Genomic DNA, 12,996 nt, shown 5'->3' on the forward strand with positions numbered 1-12,996 from the left:
AGTCTGACTTTTACTAAGCAAGTACTACAGGTTGTAGATGGTTTGTCTTATTTTTATTAGCCACACTGGAATGACTTGGTCCTGAGGAAGGTGGAGTGTAAGTGTTTTAAATAAATTGACTGATCAGTTGTAAGCCTTCAGGTGTGTCTCCCTATTGGAGATAACAGAGCAAATGCACTTCAGTCAGTGAAAAGGATAAACTTTTCCATTAAGAAGAAGTATGCGTGATGTGTATGCGCAACCTCCTGATTTTAGAAATGGGTTATGTCAGAATGCCAGATGCAGGGGAGGGCACCAGGATGAGGTCTCTTGTTATCTGGTGTGCTCCCTGGGGCATTTGGTGGGCCACTGTGAGATACAGGAAGCTGGACTAGATGGGCCTATGGCCTGATCCAGTGGGGCTATTCTTATGTTCTTAACTACAATTCCCAGGAAGCCTTGCAGGTCTCTTGTTATCTGGTGTGCTCCCTGGGGCATTTGGTTGGCCGCTGTGAGATACAGGAAGCTGGACTAGATGGGCCTATGGCCTGATCCAGCGGGGCTGTTCTTATGTTCTTAACTACAATTCCCAGGAGGCCTTGCAGGTCTCTTGTTATCTGGTGTGCTCCCTGGGGCATTTGGTTGGCCGCTGTGAGATACAGGAAGCTGGACTAGATGGGCCTCTGGCCTGATCCAGCGGGGCTGTTCTTATGTTCTTAACTACAATTCCCAGGAGGCCTTGCAGGTCTCTTGTTATCTGGTGTGCTCCCTGGGGCATTTGGTGGGCCGCTGTGAGATACAGGAAGCTGGACTAGATGGGCCTATGGCCTGATTCAGTGGGGCTGTTCTTATGTTCTTAACTACAATTCCCAGGAGGCCTTGCAGGTCTCTTGTTGTCTGGTGTGCTCCCTGGGGCATTTGGTTGGCCGCTGTGAGATACAGGAAGCTGGACTAGATGGGCCTATGGCCTGATCCAGCGGGGCTGTTCTTATGTTTTTAACTACAATTCCCAGGAGGCCTTGCAGGTCTCTTGTTATCTGGTGTGCTCCCTGGGGCATTTGGTTGGCCGCTGTGAGATACAGGAAGCTGGACTAGATGGGCCTCTGGCCTGATCCAGCGGGGCTGTTCTTATGTTCTTAACTACAATTCCCAGGAGGCCTTGCAGGTCTCTTGTTATCTGGTGTGCTCCCTGGGGCATTTGGTGGGCCGCTGTGAGATACAGGAAGCTGGACTAGATGGGCCTCTGGCCTGATCCAGTGGGGCTGTTCTTATGTTCTTAACTACAATTCCCAGGAAGCCTTGCAGGTCTCTTGTTGTCTGGTGTGCTCCCTGGGGCATTGGGTGGGCCGCTGTGAGATCCAGGAAGCTGGACTAGATGGGCCTATGGCCTGATCCAGTGGGGCTGTTCTTATGTTCTTAACTACAATTCCCAGAATGCCTTGCAGGTCTTGTTATCAGGTGTGCTCCCTGGGGCATTGGGTGGGCCGCTGTGAGATACAGGAAGCTGGGCTAGATGGGCCTATGGCCTGATCCAGTGGGGCTGTTCTTATGTTCTTAAGTAGTTGAAGGATGCCAGTTTAAAAAGAGGTAGATGATGATTCCTTATTAATGCAAGACATTGTGCGCTGACACACACGCACACGCACACACAAGAAGCGAAATTGGCTTCAGTTCTGATCAGAAAACAAGGGCAAAGGCGAGAACATTTACCACTGCCTTTCCATCTAGCAACTGGATAATTAGATTGCAGAAGCTATTAGCTTCCAAAGGGTTAGGGAGAGAGATACTGAGAAATGACTTCGGGGGGGGGGAGGCATTTTCAACAGCAGGCACAAGGGGAAATAGGTCCAGGCTTTTAGACAGCAGCAAGATCTTCCAAAATATTTGCCACCTGAGCACTTCATTAAAGTACAATGTCGATATCATCACTGGTAAAGAATGGTCAAATAAGCCTCCAAAAAGTAAAATAGGTTCCGTGATTTCTCTGCAGGCTGCCTCTGCTAAATGGGGGTAGTTGAAGTGTTTGTATACCCGCAGTCTTTCACCTTAGGGTCTAGGGTTGGAATTACAAGGGTCGTGCACGACTGAATGGATAATTCGATTTGAAGGGCTCGATCTAGTTGTGGGCACAGTTTAATCATTTGTCCTTTCCCCCTCACTTTGACCTGCTGTCTTATCCTACTGTACACACGTTCAAAGTGTACCCTTTCTCCTTCTGGACCATCCTTCCGATTTTAGATTGCATGACATGCATTTCTATGCTAAGCAGAACATGTTGGGGGAGATTACATTATAGGCCACAAGGGGGTACAGAATGAATTGCCTTTTAAAATATCCTTCCAATCATTCATGTAACTGAGTAGGTTGTTATGCAGTAATGAAATGCTCTGGAGCTTTCCCACCTCAACTCTCTCAGTGTGCCTCTGAGAAATACTCTCCATGATCACTTTGAACAATGCCCCTTTTGTTGCTGTCATTCTGTCCTAGAGAAAATAACTCTTCCTCATTTATTCTCCTGTCAGGTGGATTGCACTTCTCACCTGCCGGTCTTTATAACTAATATAATCTGGTACTTTTAAGATTAAAATGCTGAATTCCTTCAACCAGATTCAGATGCTGCCACATCTCAAAACTGGCAGTCCATTGGGTAATGAGACTGCTCTAGACTGTTTGGTCCTTGTTGAGCTAACACAGAGAGACGTATTTAACCCCTCTCCTGGTCTGTGATTTCTGAACAGAATCTTTCACCCAGGGCATCACAGTATATTGTTAGGACTGAATGACTCAGGAACATCCTGGTATTGCTGAAACAGCATTTCTCTAAGGCTCTGTGTCTGTGTTTTAATTTTAGAGGATTTTATTATATTTTATTCTGTTGGAAATTGCCTTTAGCATGTACATGATGGGAGAAAAAAAATGTGGGACATAACTATCTTAATAAATAAAATTACTTGCATTTCTTGGAACAGTTGTGGCACTGATATTAAAACTATCCATTAGCTCTGTGGTTCTCAAACCTTTTAGCGCAGGGACCCACTCTTTAGAATGACAGTCTATTGGGATCCACCGGAACTGATGTCATTAACCTGGAAGTGATGTCATTGCCAGAAATGACATAACCAAGCAGGAAAATTTTTAACACCCCCTCCCATACAACAAAATCAAATTAAGTAAGTAAATTAAGTTTTACAATAAGTATAAGTTTAAAAATTTATTTAAAATAGAGAATACTCCTAACCCTCCCAAGAGGCTGTTGATGTTCCTAAAAAATTCCTCAAACATCCCAAAGGCTGCAATCCTATCCACATTTACCCAGGAGTAAGCTCCATTGACTATCATTGTTAAAAGCATATACAGAGTAGCCTGTTAAAAATACAAATCTCTAACATCTCCCCAGATGTAGTCACATATGGTAGCATCAAGTCTAATATATTAACAATAAAATATACATTGAAATGAATGAGAAACCAACTGCAATTGGCTCATGGCCCACCTACTGAGTCCCAACCCATAGTTTGAGAAACTATGCATTAGCTGTATATGCAAAACTTGCTTTCTGAAGGAGGAATCTGATAGAAGTTTATAAAATTGTGAATAGCTTGGAGAGGGACCTTGAGAGTATGCAACATAGTCTGATCTAAATACGACTAGGAGAGCCTGAGCATCCTGCTGCCTTCTCCTCCCTCCTTCTGCTCTTAGCATTAGACTTGTATTGTGTCTTGTTTTGTTTTTGGCTCACCATAGGTAAGTCAAACCATAGCTAGCAAACTTGACTTGTTTGCAAACCATTGTTGCAAACTGTTTAGAGCTAACCATGGTTCAGATATGAAGGTTGCATGAGAGAAGAAAGGAAGGAGTGCAGAAACCTATGGTGTGCTCCCAATCTGGTAACCATGGTTACTGTATGTTCCTGCATTAGCCCAGAATAGGTGAAGCAGAAATTTTTCTCTCTCTCCTTTCTCTTAAGAAAACACACACGGTCATCAAAAACACGTAAGCAATTTCCTGCCACTCTTATTTTAAATAATTGTATCTTGCTGGTGGAGTGTCTCAACACTAAGTCTTCTGGGAGCAGCCATCCCTCTCTCAGTTGACCAAACCTTCTTCCTGATTCAACTCAAAGTGTTTTGTACTGCAGTGGGTCTTGCTTTCCCCTGTCATAGTTCAAACTAAATGTAGTAGCTGGTCACAGAACCCGGAATAGGAAGATGCTTAAATTGGCAACTTGCCATTAGCTCAGCCTATTGGTCATAATCTGCGACCAACATTTCAACAGTACCAGGTATACATCGCTTAATGACAGGGATATATTGTTAAGTGAAGCAGTCGTTAAGCAAATCCTTATCTTGCTGGTGGAGGCCCTGGAGGCCACTTTCAGGGTCACACCGGCTCTAATTCAGGCTCTGGTGGCCTCTGTGGTCCTCAAAATGGCCCACAGAAGCCTCTGAAAGCTGCTTCTGGTTTTCAGAAATTCACTTACGGTTTGCTTACAAAGAATGAAAGTAGCTTTCAGAGGCTTCTGGAGCCTGGATTAGTGCCTGCACAACCCTGGAAGATGCCTCTGTGGCCTCCAGCATCCACGCAAATGTAACCAGTTAGTAAACAAGAGTAAACCAATGCACCAATGATGGATTGTCATATACACAGTCCATTTCCAGTCCTGCCTTTAGAGATCACTGATCTTCTAACTAAAATTAAGTCAATAGGGCTGGACACTGTAGAGTTAGGTATGATTGGTTGTGATGCAGCTTACAGAATCATCAAAGAAAGAATTCTTGATATCGAACAACAAGAGCTGTTTAGTGCCGCCAGAACCACATGCTCTCCACTCCATCTTCATATTCCAGTCAGTTTTGGGAAACCGGCCTCCTTCTTTTACCACCTGGTGTGCCTGCAGGCTCGGAGAGCTTTCACACTTGCAAGATGTAATGCTCTTCCATCAGCCTTGCTAATGGGCAGGTTCAGTGGTATTCCCTACTCAGAGAGGAAATGCAAATGTGGTAGGGATTGCATTGAGACTCTAATGCATACCTTTTTCCACTGCCTGCTACATGATGCATCACGCAAGAAATATCTAGGCCCATTGTTAGCTAGGATGCAAGGCTGGGAGGATTCAGTCATGCTTCAGTCTCTCCTTTCCACACCTGATTCTGAGACCCTGGATAATGTCGCTTCCTTTTTATCTGGGGTAGTAGCCAGGCAGAGCCCTGGAACTCTGGGCAGTGTGTGAGGAGAAGACTGATGTTTATGTTGTGTTGTCTTGTATATTTTTGTTTTGTTTTGTTCTTTCTCTGTATTTTATGTCAATAAAGGTCTTACTGAGTACACAGTCTGTTGTTCATTGGAACATCACTAAGCGCCCCACACTTGTATCTATAATGATCTATAGTTCTCCCCTTCCATTTTCCCAACTGCATCTTGGTGGTAGCATGTGTTCAGGGACCCCACTGGTTTGGCACACAGCAAGAGCAGAACCTTCTTGGTGGTGGCACTGACCACTTGAAATGCACTGAGGTTCAATTGACCTCTACCCTGGACTCCCCTGCCCTTCAGGAGGTTGGGTAAAATCTGCTAATTTTGTTCATCTGTTGTGGGGGGGGGGGTTTAGGGTTGTGGAAGTGGTGGGGGTGCTGGGGTGGCTTTCAGTTTGGATGATATTTTCCTTTCTTTTCTGCTCAAGTTCATTGTTACCAATTAGCTGCTTTGTAAGCTGTAGAATAGCCACAAGAAGGAAGGCAGGAGACAAATGTTTTAAAATGAATTAATTTGTTCTTCATTTTGATTTTTAAAAAATATAGATAGGATGTCTTTGTGTCAGAGAGAGCATTGTGCTTAAATATATAGAAGGGAAAACGTATGTTACTCTTGAAGGTCTCGGTTCAACCAATCCCAAGACACAAAGACAAACGTCTGAAATATCAGGATTGCTAATGAGAGCCGACCCTTGCTTCCCACCTGGCTTTCTGAGTGCCAGACCGGGTCCCCTTTGCTTTATAGTATGCTACATTTTACTTTCAGGGCTTCATTTTAGAGTTCAGTTCTTCTTTTGTCATTCTCAATTGTACATCTGCAAAATACTTGAAAACAGCCTGTGGTTTGCAAATTGGACAACTTTTACTGTACTCTATTAGACAGAATCAACTCTGGCATCTTCCCTTTTTGTTTTTTAACAATGGCATAAAATTCTTCCAAGTATTCAGTGTCATAACAGCTGCAGGGAGGGTAGTCTGTTTTGCCAACAGAAATAGCATTTTTTTCTGAAGTGTGAGATTAAAATGTACTTAATGTCTTATTTTTTAAAAAATCATCAAAAAAAAATGCATCTTCCTTACTCTAGAGGTGCAGCAGTCCCCAAAGTATGGAGCTCTTGGGGCTTATTTGCACTTTCCTTTTGTTCTCAGTTGGATACTTCAGCCCAAATACACGCATCTGACAGCAGTTATGAAGCGAGGGCACATGTAAGATTTGGTACATAATATACACACACTGGAAGTGTGTGTGTGTTTAATTCTCATTTATTTCTCCTGCAGTTATAAAGTTCCAAATTATCTGGTCTGATTTGCACAGTGGAGCATAATCAGTAGGAATCCTCCATTGTTCAATTTTGTAATTCTAAAGGCGCAATCCTAACCAACTTTCCAGCACTGGCATAGCTGTGCCAGTGGGGGGCAGTCACTGAGGCCTCCTCAAGCTAAGGCAAAGTTTGTTCCCTTATTTCCAAGTTGCATCGTCCTTACCTTGGTGCTGGAAAGTTGGTTAGGTTTGTGTCCCAAATATTGTCCAGAGCACTCTGCATGCAAAATGTTCCCACCTTCAGTAGCATAGTGGTAAATGTTGAGGTGCAGGAGCTCATCATGACACCCCTCATAGGCTCACCTGTACCTTTATTCCCAGGTAAATCTACTTGGATTGTACCCTTAATGCAACATGTGCTACATACTGTCTTTCGGGTAGCTTGTGGGGAAAATGATGGCCTGGACAGTAACGTAAGCCCCCTAGGCAAATTTCTCAGTTTTCCTATTGCTGAGCCTGATGGTGGTTCTCAATTAAGCTGCTTTGAAAAAGTTTTAAAAGCAGCCCCTGACCAGTCCTGCTGGCCCAGAGCCCTTTTCACCCTCAGCAGCACAACTTCCATTTGTGGTCTCTACCTTTAAAACACTGCAGAAAGCCATGTCAGAGTGATTGTGTGTGCATGGTTAAATGAAGATTTTTTTTTTTGCCGTGTTACCAATAAACAGAAAGGATCTTGATACAATCACTCATACCATCACATTTTTTGCTTACACTCTTTTTATCAATATGCACTTGTGCATGAGAGACAAAGCTGCCAGTGAACACAAGAAGCCTTTTATCAACAGTAAAGGTGCTCTGTCACTTCTGAAATGCCAGATGGCACTGGGAGAGTGTAACCTCAACAAGAACCAGGATTCCAGGTCCCAGAGGTGACATAAAAGGCTTTGCCACTTTGCAGCACCAACCACGAAGTTTCTCTAACTGTTCAGTGAAACCATTGATACTGCAGAGATGCAGTGGATGAAGACTCCTTTGCTGCTTGAGCCCTCTGGCTTTGCCAGGCATATCATCAAGATGCAAATCTAGAAATGGATATTGCAACGCACACTTTTCTTATGCAATGTCACTATCAGTCAGTGTTAAGCGGGCCTGAACATGCGACTCAATGAGCAAGCACTTTCTTTCATTTAAGCCTGAACACAGGAATGGTTTGGAGTACAACTTGAGAGTGTCTGTTTTAAAGCAAATTAGGTTTACAGCACAATCCCATGATTGTCTACTGAGAAGTAAGTCCCACTGTGTTCAATGGAGCTTACTCCCAGGAAACATGGATAGGATTTGAAGCTTTAGTGAGTTCTGCATGGGATCCTCCATGGAGCACTCACCTGCCTACTCCCTGATGGGCCATTGGCTGCCACCACTGACAAAAGTATGGAGGCTTTGGGGGTTTCCCTGGCCAGGTGGACCATCTGACGGGAGACAGCTGTCAACTCAGTGACAACATTTCAAAATGGCTAACATAATTTCCTCGGGAGAGAGTTTCACAAACTGCTATAGGGAGTAAAAGATTAGGTTTTGAATTGTATCTTCCTGACACTCAAGTTGGCCAGCTAAACTAACGTCAATAATAAACACAAATTTATAAGCAATATTAAAATCCAAAAATCAAATCCTAAAAGCCTGGATCTGCTAATGCAAATCCAGTGGCATCAGTCAACTTCTGCTTTGTAAACTGCTGTTAAGAGCTTGTCTCTGAAAGAAGGGTCTTTACAAGCTTCTTGAAAGCCTAATGAAGTTGCTTTGAATAGACATGTTTCTTGTTTAAAGGAAATAATGGCCAGTCTTAGAACTATTGGCATTTCTCCCCTAGGCGATGGCAGTCAGACAAGCCATCAGCCGAGCTGTGTATCACGTATCTTGCGCTCAGGAGTCAATGAAGGATTTCAAGAAAAGTAATTTTTAGAACACTAGTCCATAAGCCAGAGAATTGCAGGGACAGTAAACCTGGAATGTTGTAGTAGAATGTTTATTTACTATGCATGTTCATAGTAGGTTTTCAGGAGACCTAGACAGTCTCTTAATATCTCAAGAAAGATACCTGGTGCTATTGTGTGTGCACAACATGACTACTGTGTTGCCTTGATACAACCTGTTGGTCACAATCCTGACACCAGTGGTCCATAGATTCTGTGAATTTGAGTGATTCCGTTCTTGAATGATTGGGTGGGGGAGAATAGAAGGACCCTTTAGGATAAACACATGTCCTGCTGCATCCCAAATCTCTCCGGTTTTGGTCAAATCATGGCCACCTGGTAAATTACCCCATAATAGGTATGGGGGTAATCACACAAGAGGATCCCCCTCCCCATAATTCAGGCACTGAACTGGTTCAGGAATCACCGAAACTTAATGGTAACGTCAGACAATCTGCCTGCACAAGTGCCATAGAAACTATGGGAGCTGTGCCAGAATATGGTTGTGGAACTCCTTTCAAACTTCTGTGACCTATTGGGCTTCCCAGGAGAACCTCCTGGTGAGTTATGCCCATCTTTGTCCAGAGGCAGGTGGATACTCTTCCAGATGTCATGTTATCTCAAAAGATAGGTTCAGTAACCTTTTACCTTTTCTTCTGTCTATATATACCATGTGTAAATGACACCGGAATCCCCAAAATCTTCACTCACATTGTTTTTTACTCCACAGTTTGTGAGATGAGAATCCAATTCTTTATTCCTTACCTCATGCAGGTCAAGATATGCTTGACCTTGTAATCCCATCACCCTGATTTATAGAACAGTCATATGACATACTTCTTAAAAGGTCTATTAAAATTTATTAGTTCTAATTTTTCATCTGCTTCAGTCTGTACATTTGAACCCAGCATAATAAAGCAAAGCTGAATTTAAAAGCAAAAGAATCACTTTCAGGGAAGCAAGGCGTTATGCTTTGTATTAAAAAAAAAATCAAAACCTTTCAGTAATTATTTTTTACCCAAGATGCAGCTAATGCAAAACCTGGGGAGGGTCATGAGATGGTGAAGTGTGTGTTGATTGAAACCTGTTCCAGGTGACATGCAATACTTCATTGGGGGGGGGGGCAAGTTCAGAATTACCTTGGGTGGGAACTGAAGAAATCCTGAACTTATGTCAATAAATCCTTTGTTACCTTCCGGTGGTAACGTTTTTTCTGATGTTTTAATGGGAAATTCTATAGGGCAGGCCTGCACAATTTATGACACACACCCCCAAGAGCAACCCACACCAGCCATTGATTGTGGACCGTTGAGTGTCCAGCAGCCCATCTTTGTTCTGACAGTCTTAGACAGGCATCAGAAACAGGAAATAGGATGCCATAAATGACTGGTAGGTTTTGTGGGATTGGGTGTGTGTGGTGTGGGTCAGACTCAAGTTGCAGGTCAGCTCTCACCCAGAGTGCACTAGAAGAACTTGACAGGCCATGCAGCTGTGGGCAGCAGAATCTAGAAGTCCCAGTTTCTATGTGGGCCAACTTATGGCAAGATGGAATCCACAGAGGCCTGGTTAGAGATGAAGCAACCCCACTGGTGGAAGGGATAAGAAGGACCCAAGGAAGGGGAGGGGTGCAGCTCCATGAGCCAGATGGGAAGTAGGTGCAGGCCATGGTGAAAGAGAAGGGGAAGAGCAGGTCAAGGTGGGCAGGAGCTCTGGTCTAGAGGGTAGAGCCTCCATTAGCCTGAAGATAACATCAGAAGGTCACCAGTTCCAGGACACCGGCAGCTTCCTGAACAGCTGAGAATGGCGAGACCTTGAAGTAGCTGACAGGCCCAGCTGAGTGATTCCACCTGCTCTTGGTGTGAGCAAGAAGCGTCTTGGCTGCCATGTGAGAGATGGAGCTGCTTGTCAGCCTGTGTGGGAGAACTGGAGGCCAGAAGTGAGACCAAACCAGGAAGAGCCATTCTGAAATGTTGGTTCTTGAAAGAGAGAACCTCTATGATTGTAAAAATCCCCTTGAGGGATTTAGAAATGCCTGCCTGTGTAAACCACATTGAATAAAGTCAGAGGAGTAATCCGATGACCAGAAAGGCGGTATATAAATACTGAGGAGTTGTTGTCTCCAAAGTCCAGGCAGGAGGCCACAGCTAAAAGTGTCAGGCCCTTGGTGCATCTAACGCATTCTGCTAGCTAGAAGATTTCTTTTATAGAGGAGAAAACTTGAAGTGCAGCATAGAGCTAAAATTAGGGGAGAGGGTCTCTGACCTCTGCCAATGAAACACCTGTTAAAATCTGCTCACTGACTAGCACCTGTTTTTGATTCCACACATCACAAAAGCATCCCTGGAGAGACAGACTCCTTGGCCTCAGCGACTTAGGACAGTTTGGTCCATTTTGTTACTATTTTAAGTTTGGCATTCTTCTATTCGCCCTACTTTTCTTCCTAATGTTTTTAAAAAACATTTTGGCTTTCTTGTCGGTGTTCGAAATTGTAAGCCTTTATAAGCAGGGTCTGTTTTCCAATATAATATAATATAATATTAATCTTGTTATGTATAATAATGTTTTATATAATAAAATTATTGTTTATTTGTATTGTTTTAATTGTTTTAATTATATAGTTTTATATTTTTTAATTATATAGTTATTTTTAATTATATAGTTTTTAACTTTTTAATTTTATAGTTATAATTGTTAAATTATGTGTGTTATATAAAATGACAACTAATATCCATATACATATTATAAAGGTAATAATACTATTACCTCTGAAAATGCCCTAATACGTGCATTTAACTAGCGAAGCACATTGATTGGAACAGTGCTGGCAAACTTCTTTGTGAGTTTCTCTTGCTCTAAGGGTTAAGTCAGATTTTCAATGTCAACGGTGCCATCAGGATTCATCCACTGTATAAAGGGCTCCTCTTGATGTCATTTTCACTTTAGAGCTTGGTAAATAAAGTGCCCGAGACTCTGACAATTTTATGCTTTTGCCAATCTTTAAATCAAAAACAGCTGAATCGATTTAAGTACTCTTTTGTATGAGGGAAAAATTGCATCTAGGCTGGCAGCCTGTGTACCAAATTTCATCCCAAAGCGTTTTCAAATGACTGAGTTATAAACCTCTATAATGAAAACACTGACATCGTCGGAACTATAGTAGAACGCAGGTTGCTGGTGTAACAATGGAGGAACATTGTGCTCCCATTGAAAGTTACTGCTAACTGATAACCGTTCCATAATCTGAGGACATTTTCCATCTTTCCTGTTACTGGTTTTCTTGGGTAAGAGAAACGGCTGAATCTCATTTTTACACTGATATTTAATTACCTTTTGCTGAAATTATTTTTCTTTTAAAAGCATCTTCATACATTTCAGGGTCTTTCTTATATACTTAACCCAAATCTCTGATACTGCTTACCCCTTCAAAGACTGTACTCCTTATACAGGCTCAGATCGTTCGAAGAGGAATATAAAGTGTTAGGTTTCACCCACACCAAATCATCCATGCCATATGCTTGAACAATACCATTGTCCTATACTATTATCTGGTTGTGTTAAGTTTGTCTGCACTTGCAAAACAATGTATTGAGCTCTGATTTCCAAAGAATCCGTGTGTTCATATCTCAACTGAGTGGTAGGATAGAATCCCTCTCTCCAAGCACTCAGCCTCTTGCACGCCACAGAGACCTTTTTATACTTATGTGTCAGAAACTAATTTTGCATCTTGACATCAGATTTTTCAAAAACAAGTTCTAGTGCAATCCTATGCATAGCTACTCAGAAGAGTCCCATTGAGTTCCATGGAATCTCTTTCCAGGTGAATGACTGTAAGATTGCAACCTGCATCTCTGTATCTGGTTCAGTTCTTCAGAAAGAGACACAAATTTCCTACACACATCCATACAGCACAAAAATCATTTGGGTACACTGTCCTATGTTGCAATCATACATACATTAATTTCAGTGGTCGTACTCGTGCTAGGAACCCAGAGCCAGTCATGATTTCAGTGTGTACAGTGAATGCTATAGGCACTGTCTTGAATGTTACACCTGAAAATCCATACAGAGACTGCTTGATTTTCCCTAAGTGGAAGTAAGAAAGTAATGATATTTGAAGCAGACCTTATGAAGATGCTCACAGGTTTCTAAACCACCAAATCTCAACATAAAATTAGCTTCACTGGTTGCCTTTCAATAACAGGTGAAGACTTTTAGTTAGGCACCATGGAAGTTTTCCTGGACTGCCCCCCCCCCCACCATAGGATGCAGCGGTTGCCATTTTGTGCATCGATGGGGGAGGAATGGATAGGATTGGGCTGTTTGTGACTTAGACTAAGGGCCCAATCCCATCCAACTTTCCAGCACCAGTGCAATAGCAATGTACACGTTACCTTGAGGAGGCCTCCATGATTGTCCCCTTCCCCAGCAGGATGCACCACATGTCCTGTTGGCATGGTCGCCTCAGTGCTGGAAAGTTGGATAGGTTTGGGCCCTAAATGAGATGACTCTAAGCCGTTGTATTTGCTTACAA

The 12,996-nt window shown here is 42.8% G+C and overlaps 1 protein-coding gene across 1 annotated transcript in view; it reads left to right on the forward strand.

Moving 5' to 3' along the window:
* SDK1 (sidekick cell adhesion molecule 1) overlaps nt 1-12,996 on the forward strand; it is a 478,937-nt gene that overhangs the window by 356,497 nt on the left and 109,444 nt on the right. The gene's annotated exons all lie outside the window — the stretch shown is intronic.

The sequence above is a fragment of the Tiliqua scincoides genome, chromosome 13 (genome assembly GCF_035046505.1).
Source record: "Tiliqua scincoides isolate rTilSci1 chromosome 13, rTilSci1.hap2, whole genome shotgun sequence".
Lineage (NCBI taxonomy): Eukaryota > Metazoa > Chordata > Lepidosauria > Squamata > Scincidae > Tiliqua > Tiliqua scincoides.